Here is an 11626-nt window from a genome sequence, read left to right as displayed (position 1 = left end):
TGTTGGAGACTTCATATCTCTCAGCTCGGGTTTTTGCTTGAAATATTAACTTCAACTCCTGGAACATCTCATATGGTCCATGACGTTCAAAACGTCTTTGAAGTCCCGATTCTAAGCCATTTAAGTATGGTGCACTAAACTATCAAGTAGTCATCATATTGATCTAGCCAAACGTTCATAACGTCTGCATCTGCTCCTGCAATAGGTCTGTCACCTAGTGGTGCATCAAGGACATAATTCTTCTGTGCAGCAATGAGGATAAACCTCAGATCACGGATCCAATCCGCATCATTGCTACTAACATCTTTCAACACAATTTTTCTCTAGGAACATATCAAAATAAACACAGGGAAGCAACAACGCGAGCTATTGATCTATAACATAATTTGCAAAATACTACCAGGACTAAGTTCATGATAAATTTAAGTTCAATTTAATCATATTACTTAAGAACTCCCACTTAGATAGACATCCCTCTAATCCTCTAAGTGATTACGTGATCCAAATCAACTAAACCATGTCCGATCATCACGTGAGATGGAGTAGTTTCATTGGTGAACATCGCTATGTTGATCATATCTACTATATGATTCACGCTCGACCTTTACGTCTCCGTGTTCCGAGGCCATATCTGTATATGCTTGGCTCGTCAAGTATAACCTGAGTATTCCGCGTGTGCAACTGTTTTGCACCCGTTGTATTTGAACGTAGAGCCTATCACACCCGATCATCACGTGGTGTCTCAGCACGAAGAACTTTCGCAACGGTGCATACTCAGGGAGAACACTTCTTGATAATTATTGAGAGATTATCTTATAATGCTACCGTCAATCAAAGCAGGATAAGATGCATAAAAGATAAACATCACATGCAATCAATATAAGTGATATGATATGGCCATCATCATCTTGTGCTTGTGATCTCCATCTCCGAAGCACCGTCGTGATCACCATCGTCACCGGCGCGACATCCTGATCTCCATCGTAGCATCGTTGTCGTCTTGCCAATCTTATGCTTCCACGACTATCGCTACCGCTTAGTGATAAAGTAAAGCATTACAGCGCGATTGCATTGCATACAATAAAGCGACAACCATATGGCTCCTGCCAGTTGCCGATAACTCGGTTACAAAACATGATCATCTCATACAATAAAATTTAGCATCATGTCTTGACCATATCACATCACAACATGCCCTGCAAAAACAAGTTAGACGTCCTCTACTTTGTTGTTGCAAGTTTAACGTGGCTGCTACGGGCTTAAGCAAGAACCAATCTTACCTATGCATCAAAACCACAACGATAGTTTGTCAAGTTGGTTCTATTTTAACCTTCGCAAGGACCGGGCGTAGCCACACTCGGTTCAACTAAAGTTGGAGAAACTGTCACCCGCTAGCCACCTTTGTGCAAAGCACGTCGGGAGAACCGGTCTCGCGTAAGCGTACGCGTAATGTCGGTCCGGGCCGCTTCGTCCAACAATACCAACGAACCAAAGTATGACATGCTGGTAAGAAGTATGACTTATATCGCCCACAACTCACTTGTGTTCTACTCATGCATATAACATCAACACATAAAACCTAGGCTCGGATGCCACTGTTGGGTTTCATAGTAATTTCAAAATTTTCCTACGCACACGCAAGATCATGGTGATGCATAGAAACGAGAGGGGGAGAGTGTGATCTACGTACCCTTGTAGATCGACAACGGAAGCGTTAACTTGGTTGATGTAGTCATACGTCTCCACGGCTCGACCGATCAAGCACCGAAACTACGGCACCTCCAAGTTCTAGCACACGTTCAGCTCGATGACGATCCCCGCACTCCGATCCAGCAAAGTGTCGGGGAAGAGTTCCATCAGCACGACAGTGTGGTGACGATCTTGATGTACTACCGTCGCAGGGCTTCGCCTAAGCACTGCTACAATATTATCGAGGACTATGGTGGAAGGGGGCACCGCACACGGCTAAGAATATGATCACGTGGATCAACTTGTGTCTCTAGGGGTGCCCCATGCCTCCGTATATAAAGGCTCAAAGGGGGGGCTGGCCGGCCAAGAGGTGGCGCACCAGGAGGAGTCCTACTCCTTCCGGGAGTAGGATCCCCCCTTTCCTAGTTGGAATAGGATTCGTGGAGGGGGGAAAAGAGGAGAGAGAGGAGGAAGGGGGGCCGGCCCCCTCTCCTTGTCCTATTCGGACCAAGAGGGGGGAGGGGCGCGCGGCCCATCTCTGGCCACCTCTCCTCTCTTCCACTAAGTCCACTAAGGCCCATATACCTCCCGGGGGGTTCCGGTAACCTCCCGGTAATCCGGTAAAATCCCGATTTCACCCAGAACGCTTCCGATATCCAAATATAGGCTTCCAATATATCAATATTTATGTCTTGACCATTTTGAGACTCCTCGTCATGTCCGTGATCACATCTGGGACTCCGAACAAACTTCGGTACATCAAAAATGCATAAACTCATAATATAACTGTCATCGAAACCTTAAGCGTGCGGACCCTACGGGTTCGAGAACAATGTAGACATGACCGAGACACGTCTCCGGTCAATAACCAATAGCGGAACCTGTATGCTCATATTGGCTCCTACATATTCTACGAAGATCTTTTATCGGTCAGACCGCATAACAACATATGTTGTTCCCTTTGTCATCGGTCTGTTACTTGCCCGAGATTCGATCGTCGGTATCCCATACCTAGTTCAATCTCGTTACCGGCAAGTCTCTTTACTCGTTCCGTAATACATCATCCCGCAACTAAATCATTAGTTGCAATGCTTGCAAGGCTTAAGTGATGTGCATTACCGAGAGGGCCCAGAGATACCTCTCCGACAATCGGAGTGACAAATCCTAATCTCGAAATACGCCAACCCAACATGTACCTTTGGAGACACCTGTAGAGCTCCTTTATAATCACCCAGTTACGTTGTGACGTTTGGTAGCACACAAAGTGTTCCTCCGGCAAACGGGAGTTGCATAATCTCATAGTCATAGGAACATGTATAAGTCATGAAGAAAGCAATAGCAACATACTAAACGATCGGGTGCTAAGCTAATGGAATGGGTCATGTCAATCAGATCATTCAACTAATGATGTGATCTCGTTAATCAAATTACAACTCTTTGTCCATGGTTAGGAAACATAACCATCTTTGATTAACGAGCTAGTCAAGTAGAGGCATACTAGTGACACTCTGTTTGTCTATGTATTCACACATGTATTATGTTTCCGAATAATACAATTCTAGCATGAATAATAAACTTTTATCATGATATAAGGAAATAAATAATAACTTTATTATTGCCTCTAGGGCATATTTCCTTCACTGGAGTCCCGTGTTGCTGGTGTGGTTGACTACCTTGCTCGACTGAAGGTTGTGACGTCGCGGATCGAAACAGCGCTCTGGCCAGGAGCGACGCTTCAAAATGACCTCGAGTCTCTAATGACTCGACTGAATGAAGTTCCAGGTCGAGTACAGGAATGGAAGAAATCTTCTGCCAGGTGCAGTGCTGACGTCGCTCTGTCCTTGGTTCGTGTTCACTGCAAGGAGGCGCGAGAGGATAAGCTGGCGGCTATCCAATTTGCCAATACCAAGAAGCACAACTTTCAGTCTTTCATGGAGACCTTCATTGCTGCTGCCACTCGGATTGCTGACGGGATTGACTTGGACCAGTTTGTCGTGCCCTCCAGCCCTCCACCTGAGGAGTAAAACTTCTATGCTTCGCTTTAAATTTTCCTCGGAATGCCAAGTGGATTTTGTAACTGTTAAACTCTTTCGGGCTGAATGCTCGAGTACTTTCATCTGCGGTCTGGGACCTTTAGGATTTATCTGAACTTGGATTATCGTTGAATTTGCTTGCATTTGCCTTCGAGCAAACTCTGTTCTTCACTCGAAATACACTTTGTGCTTGAGATGCAGTTCTCAGGTGGAAAATCCAGTCGACCTGCACCTCGTCGTCCTTGCGGATCGGGATGGATTTCATACTTAGGCGAGTACTGGACTGCAGCTAAGCCTCCGAGTGGGAGGATTGCTCTCCACTCGGTAGGATTTTAAATACTTAGGCGAGTACTTGGACTGCAGCTAAGCCCTCGAGTGGGAGGATCGCTCTCCACTCGGTGGGATTTCTAAGTACTTAGGCGAGTACTGGACTGTAGCTAAGCCTCCGAGTGGGAGGATTGATCTCCACTCGGTAGGATTTTAAACACTTAGGCGAGTACTTGGACTGCAGCTAAGCCCCCAAGTGGGAGGATTGCTCTCCACTCAGTAGGATTTTAAATACTTAGGCGAGTACTGCACTGCAGCTAAGCCCCCGAGTGGGAGGATTGCTCTCCACTAGGTAGGATTTTAAATACTTAGGCGAGTACTTGGACTGCAGCTAAGCCCCCGAGTGGAAGGATTGCTCTCCACTCGGTAGGATTTTAAATACTTAGGCGAGTACTGGACTGCAGCTAAGCCCCCGAGTGGGAGGATTGCTCTCCACTCGATAGGATTTTAAATACTTAGGCGAGTACTTGGACTACAGCTAAGCCCCCGAGTGGGAGGATTGCTCTTCACTCGGTAGGATTTTAAATACTTAGGCGAGTACTGGACTGCAGCTAAGCCCCCGGGTGGGAGACTGGCTCACCACTCGGTAGGATTTTTTATACTTAGGCGAGTACTTGGACTGCAGCTAAGCCCCCGAGTGGGAGGATTTCTCTCCACTCGGTAGAATTTTAAACACTTAGGCGAGTACTTGGACTGTAACTAAGCCCTAGAGTGGGAGGATTGCTCCTCACTCGGTAGGATTTTAAATACTTAGGCGAGTACTTGGACTGCAGCTAAGCCCCCGAGTGGGAGACTGGCTCGCCACTTGGTAGAATTTTAAATACTTAGGCGAGTACTTGGACTGCAGCTAAGCCCCCAAGTGGGAGGATTGCTCCTCACTCGGTAGGATTTTAAATACTTAGGCGAGTACTTGGACTGCAGCTAAGCCCCCGAGTGGGAGACTGGCTCACCACTCGGTAGGATTTTTTAAACTTAGGCGAGTACTGGACTGCAGCTAAGCCCCCGAGTGGGAGACTGGCTCACCACTCGGTAGGATTTTTTAAACTTAGGCGAGTACTGGACTGCAGCTAAGCCCCCGAGTGGGAGACTGGCTCACCACTCGGTAGGATTTTTAAATACTTAGGCGAAGCGGATTCGCAGCTAAGCCTCCGAGTGAGAAGCTTGCTCACCACTCGGTAGGAATTTTTTTTACAAACTTAGGCGAAACAGATTCACAGCTAAGCTACCCACTGGGGGATTTCTCACGTAAACAAAAGCAACAACAATCACTGGGAAAATTATAACACTTTTGTCTTTGATAAACAAACTACAGAGGTATGTCTTATTACATCTCATCCGAGTGAGTACTTAAGTATAAAAGGGGCGGAGCAGCTCCGCGTTCCAAGCTCGTGGCTCATCAATCTGGCGATCGATGTTGTAAAGATGGTATGCTCCATTGTGGAGAACTCTGGTGACGATGAAGGGACCTTCCCAAGTAGGGGCGAGCTTGTGTGGTTTCTATTGATCCACTCGGAGAACCAAGTCCCCTTCTTGGAAGGCTCGACTCTTCACATTTCTGGCATGGAATCGACGCAAGTCCTGCTGGTAGATGGTCGATCGGATCATGGCCATCTCTCTTTCCTCTTCTAGGAGGTTGACTGTGTCCTGCCGGGCTTGTTCTGCTTCATCTTCAGAGTAGAGTTCGACTCGGGGAGCATTGTGAAGCAAGTCACTCGGCAAAACTGCTTCAGCTCCATAGACCAGAAAGAATGGAGTTCGTCCAGTCGACCAATTAGGGGTGGTCCTCAATCCCCAAAGAACTGACGGAAGTTCGTCGACCCATGCACCTGCTGCATGCTTGAGATCGCGCATCAGTCGAGGTTTTAGCCCTGTGAGAATTAGACCATTTGCTCTTTCCGCTTGTCCATTCGACTAGGGGTGAGCGACTGAAGCGTAGTCGACTCGTGTGCCTTGAGAGGCACAAAAAGCTCTAAACTTGTCGGAATCGAAGTTTGACCCATTGTCAGTGATGATGCTATGCGGAACTCCATATCTGAATATCAACTCTCTGATGAAACTGATAGCAGTGCAGGCATCAAGATTCTTGATAGGCTTAGCTTCAATCCATTTAGTGAACTTGTCGACTGCCACCAGCACATGGGTGAAGCCGCTCCTGCCAGTTCTCAGTGGTCCAACCATATCCAATCCCCAAACAGTGAAGGGCCAGACGAGTGGAATGGTCTTCAAGGCTGAGGCGGGTTTGTGTGACATATTGGAATAGAACTGACATCCTTCACATTTGTCGACTATCTCCTTTGCCATTTCATTTGCTTTTGGCCAGTAAAATCCTGCTCGGTATGCTTTAGCCACAATGGTCCGAGAGGACGCATCATGGCCACAAGTCCCCGAGTGGATATCGTCAAGAATTATTTGACCTTCTTCTGGTGTTATACATTTCTGACCGACTCCAGTCGCGCTTTCCCTGTACAACTGTCCGATTATCACAGTAAAGGCCTTGGATCGATGGACGATCTATCGAGCCTCTTCTTCATTCTCTGGGAGTTCTTTCCTTAGGATGTACGCGATGTACAGCACTGTCCAGTTGGGAGTGATGACCAAAACTTACATGATCAGGTCGACCACTGCTGGAACTTCAACTTCAATCGGATCCGTGGCACTTTTTGGCTGCGGGGCTTCTTCGGTGAAAGGATCCTCTTGAACTGATGGTGTGTGGATGTGTTCCAGAAACACATTGCTAGGAATGGCTTCTCTCTTGGAACCTATTTTTGCCAAATCATCAGCTGCTTGATTTTTCAGTCGGGGTATATGATGCAGCTCTAACCCCTCAAATTTCTTCTCTAGCTTTCTCACTGCATTGCAATAACCAGTCATGGCTGGACTTCTGACGTCTCACTCCTTCATCACTTGATTAACCACCAAATCTGAGTTGCCATAGACCATGAGACGACGGACGCCGAGTGAAATGGCCATGCGCAACCCATACAGAAGTGCTTCATATTCTGCTTCGTTATTGGAGGAATCAAAAGTGGATTTGGAGAACATATCTGAGCTTATCTCCTCGGGGGGAAAGCAATACTACCTCAGCACCGGAACCATTCAGCATCTTAGAACCGTCGAAGAACATGGTCCAGTGCTCCGATTGAACTTGAGTCGGCATTTGCTGTTCAATCCACTCGGCGACGAAATCTGCTATTGCTTGGGACTTGATAGCTTTCTTTGCCTCAAACTTGATATCTAGGGGAAGGAGTTCAATCGCCCATTTTGCCACTCGACCAGTTGCATCTCTGTTGTGCAGAATCTCTGACAATGGAGCGTCGCTAACGACTATAATGGAATGGTCAGAGAAGTAATGTGCAACCTTCTTCGTGGTCATATAAATCCCATATACAAGCTTCTGATAATGAGGATATCTTTGCTTTGATGGGGTCAAAACTTCAGAAACATAATATATCGGCGCTGAACTTTAAAGGCTTTTCCTTCTTCTTCCCGCTCGACCATAAGTACTGAACTGACGACTTGTCCCGTGGCTGCAATGTAAAGCAGCAAAGGCTCTTTGCTGATTGGGGCAGCAAGCACCGGCTGGGTGGAGAGCAGGGCCTTTAGCTCTGCAAACGCTGCATCAGCTTCAGGAGTCCACTCGAACTTGTCTGTCTTCTTCATCAGTCGGTAAAGAGGCAATGCCTTTTCACCGAGACGAGAAATGAATCGACTTAAAGCGGCCAAGCAACCAGTAAGCTTATGGACATCGTGCACGCGCATAGGGCGCTTCATTCGGAGTATAGTACCAACTTTTTCTGGGTTGGCGTTGATTCCTCATTCGGAAACGAGAAAACCGAGTAACTTTACGACAGGAACTCTGAATGTGCACTTTGATGGATTAAGCTTGATATCATACCTCCTGAGGTTGGCAAATGTCTCAGCAAGGTCAGTCAGCAGGTCGGAACCTTTCCGTGACTTGACCACAATATCATCCATGTATGATTCCACATTCCGACTGATTTGAGTGAGCAAACACTTCTGAATCATCCTCATGAACGTGGCTCCGGCATTTTTGAGGCCGAATGGCATGGTAACATAACAGAAGCACCTGAATGGAGTGATGAAAGCTGTTTTGATCTCGTCGGGACCATACAGACGGATCTGATGGTAACCGGAATAGGCGTCTAAAAAAGATAGGCGCCCACATCCCCTTGTCCAGTCGACTATCTGGTCGATGCGGGGGAGAGGAAAATGATCTTTCGGGCAGGCCCAATTGATATGTTTGAATTCAATGCACATGCGAAGCGACTTGTCCTTTTTGGGGACCATGACAACATTGGCGAGCCACTCAGAGTGGTAAATTTCTCGGATGAACTCTGCTGCTAAGAGCCGAGCCACCTCCTCACCAATGGCATTTCTCTTCTGGACGGCGGACTGCCGAAGATGTTCTTTGACAGGTTTCACTTTTGGTTCGACTCGTAGACGGTGCTCAGCCAGCCCCCTGGGAACACCTGGCATGTCAGAAGGCTTCCATGCGAAGATGTCCCAGTTCTCACGGAGGAACTGGATGAGCGCTTCTTCCTATTTGGAGTCGAGTGTTGTTGAGATATGAGTCGGAGCAACATTGGGGTCGGTCGGGTGAATGTGAATCGGCTTTGTCTCACCGGACGATTGAAACGCTTATTCCGTAGCAGGCTTCTTGGCTCGCAACAAATCTCTCAGATCAGCAGTTTTCTGGTATTCCCGCAGTTCTACCACTGCCATCTGAGCATCAGCGATCTTTGAGCCTTTCTGAAAGCACTCTTCCGCCTTCTTCCGATTGCCAGTAATAGTGATCACACCTTTGGGACCAGGCATCTTCAATTTGAGGTACACATAACATGGTCGAGCCATGAAACGTGCATAAGCTGGCCTACCCAAAATAGCGTGATAAGCGCTCTGGAAATCCACAACTTCAAACGTCAACTTTTCTTTGTGGTAATTCTTGGAATCACCAAAAACCACATCAAGAACAATTTGGCTGAGTGACTCAGCCTTCTTTCCAGGAATGACTCCATGGAAACTCACGTTGCTGGTACTGAGTCTGGACATCGGAATGCCATAACTTTCAATGTCTCTGCATACAGTATATTCAGGCCACTGCCTCCATCCATCAAAACTTTGGTCAGTCGAGTGCCTTCAACAACTGGGTCGACCACCAAAGCTTGCCTCCCAGGGGTGGCTATGTGCGTCGGGTGATCGGACTGGTCGAATGTGATGGCAGTCTGAGACCATTTCAAATAACTAGGTGTCGCCGGAGCGACCATATTCACTTCTCGGTTGATAACTTTCAATCGACTTTTGCTTTCAACATCAGAAAAAATCATCAGGGTGGAATTGACCTGGGGGTATCCATCATCACTATCTTCCTTGTCCTCAACTTTGTCTGACTCCTTTTCCTTATCTTTGGGCTGCTTCCCTTGGAACTGCTGGATCAAGAGCCGACACTGTCGAGTGCTATGTTTTGGGTAAATGAGTTTACCCTCTTCATCTTTCTTTGTGTGAATGTGGCATGGCAGATCCAACACATCATTTCCGTCTTGGTCTTTCACCTTCTTAGGGTTCCAAGGCCCTTTGGGCTTCCCCTTAAACTTTCCTGAGTCACGGCCAAGGCTTCTCCAGGAGCAGCTGGCTCGGCTTTCCGCTTCTGCTTCCGACTGGAGTTCCCTCCTCTGGTTTCGTGGGCGACTGACTTGTGCTTGCCACTCCAGAGCCGATCCTCTTCTTCACCATTGGCATACTTGGTGGCAATCTCCATCATTCGACTCAGAGACATGTCTCCGGTTTGACCGAATTTCAGGTTCAGTTCTTTGTACTTAACGCCTTCCTTGAAGGCACAGACTGCTTGGTGATCAGATATGTTCTCTACTGTGTGATGCAATGTGATCCATCTCTGGATGTAAGCCCTCAAAGTTTCATTAGCCTTCTGCACACAAGATTGCAGCTCTGTCAACCCTGCTGGTCGCTTGCAAGTTCCTTCAAATGTTCTGACAAACACTCGGGCAAGATCTTCCCAAGTGTAAATGCTGCTGGGTGCTAACTGATTCAGCCATGCTTTGGCCGAGCCCTCCAACATAAGAGGTAGGTGTTTCATGGCCACTTCATCGTTGCCGCCGCCAATCTGAACAGCCACTCGGTAGTCCTCAAGCCAAGTATCAGGCTTGGACTCACCAGTGAACTTACTGACTCCAGTCGCCAACCTGAAGTTGGGAGGAATCACCGCGGCCCTGATGGCTCTGCTGAAGCACTCTGGTCCTGAGACGTGTACTCTGCTGCTGGTGGGTACATCTCTGTCATGACCTTCTCGGTGAGCTCTGTTCCTGTCGACTAAACCCTGAACAAGAATGGATCTTGCATCAAAGCCTGGTTCCCTGGGTCGACTGGAATCCTTCGCCCAACACTGTGAGGGCGTATGTCATCCTGTTGTCGAGGCACATACGATCCACTCCTTGGGGGAGGGGTGGGCACTCGACGTCGATCATCACGATCGAGTCGGTGATCATACTGCTCACAGTTCCTGTACTGATCATGCCGGTCCCCACGTCCCTCACGCCTCGGGGGCGATCTTGGGCTGTGGGCTGACTGGACTGTATCTGCAGTGACAGATCTGCTGTGGATCCTATTCCGCGACTGTGATGCAGCTGAATTCTGATCTCCTGCCGCCCAGAGTAATGCTCTGATCTGTAACAAGCCTCTGCCAACCTCTGACTGAGAAGGCTGAATCGACTCTGCTATACGGGCTGCAGCTGCTAAATTCTGAATCGGAGCTCGATATACCCGAGTCAGTGGCGGAAAGAGCTGACGTCGACTGGATTCTGGAACCCGTTGTCGCGCACGCTCGTCGAGTACTCGCTGGAGGTTCTCCAGTCGAGTGCGCTCAGCCAAGTTGGCCAAGCGCGCGTCCTTTAAGGCACGGGCCTCGGGGGTTTCTCCAACGATAGGAGTGTGCAGCGCATCCATGTTCCGACGACGAAGTTCTTCCCTCTGCAGCGAAGTGAGGGGCTCGGGGAGATACTCTTCATGGGCATGCGACGGATCGCCTCCGCCGTCGCCTTCGTCGATGCGGGGAAAGCCAGGAGGACTGCATGGTCCATCGACCATCAGAACCTCCGCCGCCGGATCACTGCTGTCGCACTCGGATGCAGTCTCTGCGGAGCCAGTCGACAGGTCGAACAGGCCGTAGAGAGATTCGTCGGGCTCGATCGCCACGACTTGGGGGGTGGTCGACTGGCGAGCCACCGCGTGTCTCACCCACCGCTGAAGCCTTGACCGACCGGAGCGCTTGCGCCGGCGGGAAACAGGGAGGGAGGATGACACAGGGGGCGACCGATACTGAGTCGACGGTTGCCGCAAGAGGACGCCGCGGACACATGCGCGAAAGTGCGTTGCCCCGCGGACAGGGAGCGCGTTGACGTCGAGCGGAGCCTCCTGAAGCCAAGCGGAGTCGTCGGCGATGAACGTGAGCGCGCCGAGACGGATCTCGCGGCCCTCCATCAAAACTCCGCCTGAAACCATGATGAAGGGGATCAGAAAAATCGCAACTTCTCCAACAAGTCGCT

Source organism: Triticum urartu, chromosome 2A (assembly GCF_056163025.1).
Source record: "Triticum urartu cultivar PI428250 chromosome 2A, HENAU_Tu73, whole genome shotgun sequence".
Lineage (NCBI taxonomy): Eukaryota > Viridiplantae > Streptophyta > Magnoliopsida > Poales > Poaceae > Triticum > Triticum urartu.
Note: the sequence above shows the minus strand (reverse complement) of the source record.